The 11419-nt window shown below is 37.1% G+C and overlaps 1 pseudogene; it reads right to left on the bottom strand.

Moving 5' to 3' along the window:
• Window positions 1-225: 225 nt before the first annotated feature.
• LOC138420611 (olfactory receptor 52D1-like) lies at window positions 226-1171 on the bottom strand (annotated as a pseudogene).
• Window positions 1172-11419: the final 10248 nt, after the last annotated feature.

Genomic DNA, 11419 nt, shown 5'->3' with positions numbered 1-11419 from the left:
ATGACATAATTGTTGAGACATTTCATTACCAAGCAAATATATTAAAAATAAATCATCTAACTAAACTATCATCTAAAGCAAGTTTTTTAAGAATAAGTCTAGTCAGTGCTAATTAATACCTTATATTACAAATAGAAGATGTAGAGATTCAGTCTTCTAGAAAGAGGGTTAATATCTCTTTTCTTCATAAATCTTAGAAAATTTTTACAGAAAGAGTTGATTGTCTTAGAATTTGTGAAAAGTCAAAACCTGGAGGTATCGTTCTCTGATCCTCTTGGTTCTTATGCCATAGATCATTGGGTTCACCATGGGTGGAACAAGGACATAGATGTTAGCCACAAAGATGTGAATATGAGGAGCCACATGGTGTCCAAATCTGTGAGTAAGGAAGGAGAAAAAGGCTGGATTATAGGCCACCAGGATCACACACACATGGGATCCACAAGTGCCCAGGGTCTTGAGCCGAGCAGCTTTGGATGGAAGATGGAAGACAGTGTAAAGGATGACAACGTAGGAACAGAGGATTAATATGAAATCTAAACCTCCAGTGAGGAAGGCAGCAGTTAGGCTGTATGTTCTGCAGATCCTGGTCTCTGCACAAGCCAGCTTGATCAGAGCCATAAATTTCACAGTAGGTGTGAGGGATGACATTAGTTCTGCAGTAGGGAAGCCACCAAAGCATAAAGGGTTGAGGACAGAAAAGTACGACTCCACGGAAGATGATAGCCAGCCCCATGTTCTGGATGACTCTGTGTGTCAGGATGATGGAATGTCTCAGAGGATTGCAGATTGCCACGTACCTGTCAAAGTCCATGGCCAAGATAAACCCTGAGGCCATGCTGCATAGTGAGTGAATGAAAAATACTTGGACAAGGCAGGCTTCCAAATAGATCTCCCTGTCATGGAACCAAAAAATGCTGAGGATTTTGGGCATAGCAGTAGTGGAAAGGATCAAGTCGGCCACAGAGAGCATACAGAGGAAGAAGTACATGGGTTCATGCAGGTTGGAGTCTGTTCTGATAATAAATAAAATGGAGAAATTTCCCAGGAGAGCAGTTAAATAAATAAGGCAGAAGGGTATTGATATCCAAGTGTGGATGGCCTCCATCCCTGGAATGCCAACGAGAAGAAAGGAATTGGGATGAAAGCTGATGTCGTTTGGCATTGACATGATGAAAAATACGGGCTGTGTTCAGTTGTAGAATATGTGTATACTTTCATATTCATATGACCATTTATTTACTGATGACTTCATTTATTAATATAAATCTTGAGAATGTTTTAGACTCTAAAAATAAAATGATAAATAGGATGTAATTCCTAATTTCAAATTAACATTCTAATGGGGAGAAACTGATATAAACCAGTGATTAATTTCCTGTGTGATCAGTGTGGTAAAAGGTTTATGAACAAAGAGGTAGAGATATTTATTCTACTTCTGTGAGTCAGAGGATTCACCGATAAGATGTTTATTCTTGGTTCTGAAGCACTCTGGACCTTTAAGATAAAGAAAAAATTGTAACATAAGTAAATTCACAATCAGATGACTGTAACCTTAACTATTGAAACCCTATTGAAACCCTATTGAAAATTTTGTTCAAGACTATTTGTGAAATGGGGCTTCCTCGGTGACTCGGATGGAAAAGAATACTCTTTCAATGCAAGAGACCTGGGTTTGATCCCTGGGTCAGGAAGATCTCCTGCAAAAGGAAATGGCAACCTACTCCAGTATTCTTGCCTGGGAAATCCCATGGACAGTGGAGCCTGCTGGGCTCTAGTCCATGGAGTCACAAAGAGCTGGACATGACTAAGTGACTAATACTCTCATTTGTGAAATACAGTGCTCCCTCAGTGTGCATGGGGGATTGGTTCCAGGACCCACCACGGATAGTAAAATCCTCAGATGCTCAAATCCCTTAGTCAGCCATCTGTATCCTCAGTTCCACGTCTGTACATGAAACCAACCCTGGATCATGTAGTAGCAGTACATGTATTTATTGAAAAGAATCAGTGTGCAAGTGGACTTGTGCAGTTCAAACTCATATTCAAGTGTCAATTGTCCCTTGAAATGGCAGTGACATTGCACAATGAAGACAACACAAGACTCTGTCCTAAATTCCGCTTGACTCTCCACTGTGCCACATCAATTAGCATGTGCTGATGAATAATTTTAATTGCACATATTCTAGACTCTTTCCACAGAATGAGAACTATAAAAGTGATAGCAGAAGTTTCTAAATTAGGACACATTCTGCATTTGTCTCTTCAGATTATGTTAAAATTAAGAGGCACCTTCCTCCTATGGAAGGTAACTACTTTGAACCAGGTAATAATCATCCACTTTCAACCAATATCTCATTTCTCCTTCAAACATTGCCTCTTTTCTTCATCCTTTCCATCTGATAAGTTCAAACTTCAGAGTTCTGGAGGTATTGTAATTTAGCAATATATAGCTAAATTGTGTCATGCTGACAAGTACCAGTGTTAATTCTGAGGCCCGTTTATAGACCAGCTATATAAGAGCAACAGTGACAGCACATTTACCCATGGAGAGATATAAATCAAAATAAGGAAAAACAGCTGAAAATACAGGGAGTAGAGCCTGCAAAATAATAAATGCATATTTTATCACTCATATTCCAAGATGACCAGAGAGCTAATTTAGCAGATAAGAACACTTCTGTTAGGAAATATATAGATGTGTAACTTCTCATAATTGTGCTGTTTGCCTAATTCAAATGTAGGCCAGGGAGCTAATAAGGACTAGAAGTCCTAACACCTAGAAGATGGCATGGGAGCAGAAATAAACATATCGCTCAGTTTTGGAGTTGGCAACCACTGAGGAGCTTTCTCATTTGAAACTGAATAAGAGAAAAGACAATAAGGGAAATCTAAAATTATTTGCTAATGAAGCTGTGAATTGTCTTAATACATATGGTTTAAGATTTACTTTGAATAATAGCTTTACTTCAGCAAATAAAATTTTAGAAAGTAGATATTAGCATGTAAAGGGTAGGCAAAACACATACATTATTGTGCAGTTAAGTTTCCTCTTCAGAATAGCTCTTCATTTAAAGGGTAAATCAAGTTCAGAGCAACACCCCCTTATGTAATTATAAAATATGAAAACATGCCATCTGCATGGCATAATTCCAATTCTAAAATTTGTAATAAATTCCTGGACTGCATTGTTTTTGTTATATAAATGATAAAATTAAATAACAAAACTTTGAATTAGGAATTTTAAAATAACACCAGTAATGATTTTGAGTAAACAGGAGAAAATAAATGATGAGAAGAAAGAGAAAAATATAAAAAGTGGGATATAGCAAACAGGTGAGAAAAAAAAAAAAAAGTAAGAGCAGGCCCATACATACTTGCTTGGAATTTTTTTTTTCCTTTGTCACATTGTCACTGCAGGAACTGACTTTACTTCAGTGGATCACAAAGCTCCTGCTTCCACTGAAGCAATAATAATATATACTTAGACTTCATGTGCAGGTAGCATCCCTGTTGCAGAATCTGAAAAGAAAGTAATACTTACACAACTTCTGTCCTCCCAGGTACCTCTCTCTGTAGCACAGCCTAAATTTCTTCAGTCTTATCTCCCAAATAAATAGATTCAATAACACGGCTTATTCTTGAGTTTGTTGTACATACCAAATGCTAATGTGGGTACTTCGCCGTGGAGTTTGATTGAACAGGTTAAGGAGCAGTTACTGTTATGTCTCCTCTTTTCAGTGGCATTACTTATCCTTAGAGAACCCCAACTGAAAGCCATGCCTTTCCTAGAGATATGATCAGATAAGAAGACTAAGCTCTTGGAGAAAAGGAAAATCCTAGAGGAGTAAGATCTAGTGGTCTAGGAATATTAGCTTTGATACAAACCATGAGTTGACAGAAATAAGGAGAGAGATGTAATAAAAAATATTTTATAACATCTTGTCAATTCAATGAGGATGTTTATTTACAGAAGATACTAATCATCACTCAATCATTTTCTCACCACCTACTATTCTAAACCATTAATTTTAAATTAATTTTAATATCATTGTCATTACATTTTAATATCACTCTGTTTTCTGATCCCTTTGGCCTTGATGAAAAACCCAGGGCCTTTTGCTCCACAACTCTAGTAATGAATAAAGATGCTGAGGTGGTTGTATTATCCTTCACCCCACCTGTCCTATATCATCAGAACAGGTTTGTCATAATTCAAATCTACTTCTTCTCAACTAACCTCAATTATATTAATAGTTCTAGGATCACAGGCTCCCAGGAGCCAAGAAAGTGGCCCACATTTGTGTGGATTCCCTGTGGAGCCTAAGATATACCAGAGTTGAGCTTCTTGAGCAGGGGATTGAGTTATTCTCACACCACTTTCACAAGAGCCAGGAAGATAGGAATAAACAGATAGTTTTTCCCTTGGATTATGTCTCACTGTATAAGTTATTTCATTAGGGATATATTGATTGGTCACAAATACTTAGAGATATGCTTGTTTCACAAAATTCTTTCAAATTTTTGGCAATATTGGCTTTATGTAATAATTTATGACTTATTTGAGTACATGTAATTCCTAATTTCCTCTGAGAAAATATAATGGAAGAGATCTTTCTTAAAAGAAATGATAGAGTTTTCATAATTGTAATTATAATGGTCACAAAATATGTCATTGAATTGTGTTGCATAGTTTACTTAACCATTCTCCAGTTCTTGAATATATGTATTATTTTATTGTTTTACTAACTAGGAAAAATGATCAAGATTAATTCTTCATGTAGTATGATAGGAATAATAAAAAGTTCACAAAACCATGTGCATCTACTGCTCTGAACATTGCTGTGCAAAGAAACTATGATCTCTAGCTCCATTATCACACATATGGAAATTTTTCACATTCCTGAATTTATTCATAAAAACAACTATGTTAGTCATCAAATCAACTCTTTTATATGTACTAGGACATAGTAATAGTCTAGAGACTAGAAATGTAATAAAGCAGACAAGGTCCTTCATTTTAGGAATGTTTGGTGTAGTGGTTAAAATCAACAATAAACAAATAAGGGAACATAATATTTCAGGAAATAAAAAGTTATTTTCCAACATAAATTTGCTGTCTAGAAAGCTTAGAATTTTTATCTTGAGTTTGATTGCAGTTAATTTCTTTAACATTGAAGTTTTTAAAAAATCTATTTTCTCTTCTATACCATGTGTCCTACAAATTTGTTTTTTTGTGTGTTTCCTTAATTCTAGTAATTATTACTCATTTTTAAAGTATTTTCTCCTCTAATTTATTATTTACCTTCTTTTACCTTTCTTGATATATGTATTTTTGGACCTTCTAGTTCACTCCTCCAACTATTCAAATTTTTCCATTTTCTGATGATTATTAATTAGTAATTTCATAATTATTTTATGATCTGTTACCTGACAGTTTTTAGGGGTGTGTGTTTGAAAGTAATATTGTATAATTTTATGTGCAGTTTCATAAATAGTGACTAGATCAGTTCTACTAGTTGTCTTTTTTCTTCCCAAATACTCTTTAGAATCCTATCAGAATTAAGTTTCCTATTGCTGCCATAGTAAGTTACCACAGATTTAATGGCTTAAAACAACATAAACTTTTTATTTAATTCTGTATGTTAGGAATTCAACACATATGTCACTGGACTAAAGGTTTCATTCTTTCCCAGAGGTTTTAGGATAGAATCAATTTTATTGACTTTCCAGCTTTTAGAGGCTGTGCCTATTCCTTGGCTCAGAGTCTCCTTGCATCTTCAAGGCTGACAATGGATAATTAAGTTTTTATCACCATGTATCACTAAAACACTGATTTCTCTGCTGCTTCCCACTTCCACTTTTAAGGACCCTTATGACAAACCTAGATAGCATATTTAAAAGCAGAGACATTACTTTCCCAACAAAGGTCCATCTAGTCCAGGCTATAGTTTTTCCTGTGGTCATGTATGGATGTGAGAGTTGGACTGTGAAGAAAGCTGAGTGCTGAAGAATTGATGCTTTTGAACTGTGGTGTTGGAGAAGACTCTCGAGAGTCCCTTGGACTGCGAGAAGATCCAACCAGTCCATTCTGAAGGAGATCAGCCCTGGGATTTCTTTGGAGGGAATGCTGCTGAAGGTGAAACTCCAGTACTTTGGCCACCTCATGTGAAGAGTTGACTCATTGGAAAAGATTCTGATGCTGGGAGGGATTGGGGGCAGGAAGAGAAGGGGACGACAGAGGATGAGATGGCTGGATGGCATCACTGACTCGATGGACATGAGTTTGAGTGAACTCCGGGATTTGGCGATGGACAGGGAGGCCTGGCGTGCTGCGATTCATGGGGTCGCAAAGAGTCGGACATGACTGAGTGACTGAACTGAACTGAATTGATGATTACATTGGACCTGCCTAGGTAAGCTAGAGCATTCTCTATATTTTAAGATGTGGCGATTATTAGACATCAGTAACTTAAATACCCCTTTACCATGTGAAGTAACATTAAGTTCCTAGGACTTGGATGTGGATATATTTAGGAAGCCACTATTCTCCCTGCTAAAGGATTTGCTTTTATTATTTTTTAAAAGTGTGTTTATGTTTTGTCTCAAGTATAGATTTTCAATATACATGTATATGTATTAATAATTGATATATATAGTATAATATATAGTATGTTATATATATAATGCTATATATTATATAAATATGTATATTACTTATAAATATATGTGTATGTAAGTAATTATACAATTTAATGTATAATTGTAACTAGTTATGGGTTTCTCAGGTGGTGCTAGTGGTAAAGAACTTGCCTGCCAGTGCAGGAGACTTAGGAGATCTGGGTTCAATCCCTCAGTCGGGAAGATCCCCTGGAGGGGGACATGGCAACCCACTCCAGTATTCTTGCCTGGAGAATCCCATGGACAGAGGAGCCTGGTGGACTAAAGTCCATATATGTATTGATTAATAATTATAATATATAGAGAACCCCAGGGATGGGGGAGCCTGGTGGGCTGCCATTTGTGTCCAACTCTGTGTGACCCCATAGATGGCAGCCCACTAGGCTCCTCTGTCCCTGGGATTCTCCAGGCAAGAACACTGGAGTGGGTTGCCATTTCCTTCTCCAATGCATGAAAGTGAAAAGTGAAAGTGAAGTCGCTTGGTCCGGTCCAACTCTTAGCGACCTCATGGACTGGAGTCTACCACACTCCTCCGTCCATGGGATTTTCTAGGCAAGAGTACTGGGGTGGGGTGCCATTGCCTTCTCTGAGCAGCAGCCGCAGCAGCAGCAGCTAATTATATATATAATTATAACTAATTAATTTATGTATATTTTTTGTTTCAAAAAGATTCAAATATATGTTTATTTTAGTATCCATTTGACAGAAAATTACTAGTAAACATATATTTATACCACTAAAATGTTTAAGAAGTTAGAGTTAAGTAATGATACCTAATGCTTATAAAAAAGAATATTATATCTTCAATTATAATTATCTTTCTTCAATTATATAATTTTCATTTGAAATTTAAGCAATATTCCAATTTCTTCCTGAATATTTAAATCTTGCTTTCTATTTTCTTGAATATTTTTATTCACAGTTATTTTAAAGCCTATCTAAAAATTATATTTTTGAATCCTCTCTGTTTATTCTTGTATTATTATTTTTTAATATTAGTCTTATGTTACATATCTGTGTTTCCTTTTCTGCTTGGTTATGCTACAGCCAAATATTTTCTGTAAAATTAAACTAGAAATAATTTAAGCCTAGGATAATGACATGTAATATTACACAAGTTTACAGGATGTGTATACACTTCTGGCAGATGGTTATTGGCACTAATAATCTCATATCTCTTTAATAAAATCAGAATTTGAGTTTACTGACACCCATTTTAGTCCCTGTAAGAACATATCTATTTGTGATTCACCTGTCCATCTAGGGAAGATCCCATAGAGGCCGGGTGTCAGAAGCCGCCGAGATCTAATATCTATTTTAGTTCTGTAGTCCCTTAAATTTATTGTGTAATCTTACTATTCTTAGTTATTTTATTCCACCAGGGAGTTTTCAGTTGGAATCCTTCAACTTCCCATTGTGTATCTAAATTCAGCAGCCATCAGAGGTAGAGTCAGAGTTTCCTTACATTTGTCCACTTGTGCCTCCCTTAGGGTTTCTCTGTTCCTGTGGAAATTCCTTCTGTCTCATCCTGAACAACATCCATCCCTTAGGCCCACAGACTCTTACTCCTTAATGTACCATTAGTGGCTCTGATTCCCTCAGGCTTTCAGGAACCCCATATAACCAGGAAAAATGAAAAGCTTCTTTCATCACAGATGTATAAGCTAGAGACGTTCTATACCCCTTAGAGAACACCATCTCCAACTTGAGCACTTTAAATATGGGCAAAAAACCAAAGCAGTAAAAGTTGTTTAAATGATGAATAAACAGAAGTGGCCAACAGACAGAGGAGTAAGTCTGTTATGGGGCAGAAGGGCAAAGCTGGAAGGCAAAACAGCTATCACTTTGTTGATGGAAAGAAGTGGATAACTGTGGCTCAGGGAAAGAGATTTGTTATGAGTAGTTGGAGATAGGGAATTTGAGTGAGGTGAAAAAATAATGAATTTTGTAGGAAAAAAAAGTGTATAACGATGCAGTAATATGAGATGAGATGTGTTTGGGTATTTTGGATAAGCAGAAGAGCATATTTGAATAGAATTATGAGAAAGGACCTTGGGTTATTTTATACAAAAAGAAAGAAGGAAAGAATATAATTTGGGAATAAGAGTGGAAATGAGGTTAAAATGAGTAAACTGTGTAAGAGGCAATCTAGGGGATTTGAGCATGAGGGCACATAATGAATTGAAAGGAGAGCCTGGGCAAAATCACATGTATAATCTACCTCCCTTTTTCTATATGTAAGGAAGAAGGATCTTATAAATAATGACAATGGCTTCCCTTTTTTCAGAGATAATTAGCAGCAATTTATACATTTTAAACAGAATCTCTCGATGAAAGTGAAAGAGAGTGAAAGAGGAGAGTGGAAAAGTGGGCTTAAAGTTCAACATTCAGAAAACTAAGATCATGGCATCTGGTCCCATCACTTCATGGGAAATAGATGGGGAAACAGTGGAAATAGTGTCAGACTTTATTTTTTTAGGCTCCAAAGTCACTGCAGATGGTGATTGCAGCCATGAAATTAAAAGATGCTTACTCCTTGGAAGGAAAGTTATGACCAACCTAGATAGCATATTCAAAAGCAGAGACATTACTTTGCCGACTAAGGTCCATCTAGTCAAGGCTATGGTTTTCCCAGTAGTCATGTATGGATGTGAGAGGTGGACTATAAAGAAAGCTGAGTGCAGAATTGATGCTTTTGAACTGTGGTGTTGGAGAAGACTCTTGAGAGGCCATTGGACTGCAAGGAGATCCAGCCTGTCCATTCTAAAGGAGATCAGTCCTGGATGTTCATTGGAAGGACTGATGCTAAAGCTGAAACTCCAGTACTTTGGCCACCTCATGCGAAAAGTTGACTCATTGGAAAAGACTGATGCTGGGAGGGATTGGGGGCAGGAGGAGAAGGGGATAACAGAGGAAGAGATGGCTGGATGGCATCACCGACTCAATGGACATTGGTTTGGGTAAACTCTGGGAGTTGGTGATGGACAGGGAGGCCTGGTGTGCTGCAATTCATGGGTTTGCAAAGAGTCGGACACGACTGAGTAACTGAACTGAACTGAAACACAGAAATGAACTGACTTGCCTGTGTCTTTAAGAATTCATTGCTCTAAGGAAAGTTGATTTGAGGAATGACATAAGAATGGAAGAAATGAGACTAGCTAAGTGGCCAATAAAATAGAAAAGGAATGCTGAGGTAAGCAACAGAAGTGAATAGATTAAAGTACTCTGGACCTTGAAATGAGAGGACATGGATTTTAATAATCAAGGACAAAGCTTAGTTTTGCTAGGCTGCTAAGTCACTTCAGTCGTGTCTGACTCTGTGAGTCCCCATTGACGGCAGTCCAACAGGCTCTCCCATCCCTGGGATTCTCCAGGCAAGAATACTGGCGTGGATTGCCATTGCCTTCTCTGCAAGTTTTTACATTTGATCAATTGTGTAGCATGAGTTACATTTACTATGATGGAAATATTAAGGCTATTGACAAGAGTTCCTTCTTGGCCATGTGATCTTTCTTATGTTTTTTTAGACATAAAACAGAGACATCTGATAGACTATTTGATATCACTCTGGAGATCACTAGAGAGTTAAGGATAGAGATGTGTGGTGAAGTTACCAGCAGATAGTTTTTAAAAGCAATTACTGAATAGAATATTTTAGGAAAAAATGTAGCTATATATTAGAAATGAAAACAGAAGGAACACTTGGGTACTTTTAGTATTTAGAAATCTGGTACTGGAGTTGGAACCAATGAAGTTTTAATGAAATAAATAGATCAATTAGTAGGGTAGGAGGAAATAAGGCAAGCATGTTTTCAAGAAATAGTATATATGTAAAATATTTTCAGAGGAGAACATGGTCAATAGTTTCGCATACTGCTGAGAGTTATAATGAAAACAGGAACATTTTTTGGATTTGGTGACTAGGGATTATTGATTAATTTGACTAGAATTGTTGCACTTGGGGAGGATGTTGGGCAGGATGCTAGAGTAATGAGAGTGTATATTTTGTAGACCAAAGCTTCATAAGGTAGCATTCTTGTTCCAGTTCAGTTCAGTACATTTCAGTCACTCAGTCATGTCTGACTCCTGTGACCCCATGGACTGCAGCATGCCAGGCTTCCCTGTCCAACAACAACTCCCAGAGCTTGCTCAAACTCATGTCCATTGAGTTGAAGATGCCATCCAATCATCTCATCCTCTGCTGTCAACTTCTCCTGCCGCCTTCAGTCTTTCCAAGCGTCAGAGTATGTTCCAGTGAGTCTGTTCTTTACATCAGGTGGCCAAAGTATTGCAGTTTCAGCTTTGGCCTCAGTCCATCCAAAGAATATTTGGGACTGATTTCCTTTAGGATAGACTGGTTGAATCTCCTTGCATTTCAAAGGACTCTCAAGAGTCTTCTCCAGTACCACAGTTCAAAAACATTTATTCTTTGGCGCTCAGCATTCTTTATAGTCCAACTCTCACAGGCATACATGACTACTAGAAAAACCATAGCTTTGAAGAGACAGACCTTTGTTGGCAAATTAATGCCTCTGCTTTTAAATATGCCATCTAGGATGGTCATAGTTTTTCTTCCAAGGAGCAAGTGTCTTTTAATTTCATGACTGAAGTCACCATCTACAGTGATTTTGGAGCCCCCAAAATAAAGTCTGACACTGTTTCCACTGTTTTCTCTTCTATTTCCCATGAAGTGATGGGACCAGATGCCATGATCTTAGTTTTCTGAATGTTGAGTTTT

The sequence above is a fragment of the Ovis canadensis genome, chromosome 15 (assembly GCF_042477335.2).
Source record: "Ovis canadensis isolate MfBH-ARS-UI-01 breed Bighorn chromosome 15, ARS-UI_OviCan_v2, whole genome shotgun sequence".
Lineage (NCBI taxonomy): Eukaryota > Metazoa > Chordata > Mammalia > Artiodactyla > Bovidae > Ovis > Ovis canadensis.
Note: the sequence above shows the minus strand (reverse complement) of the source record. Positions and strands in the feature narration are given on the sequence as shown.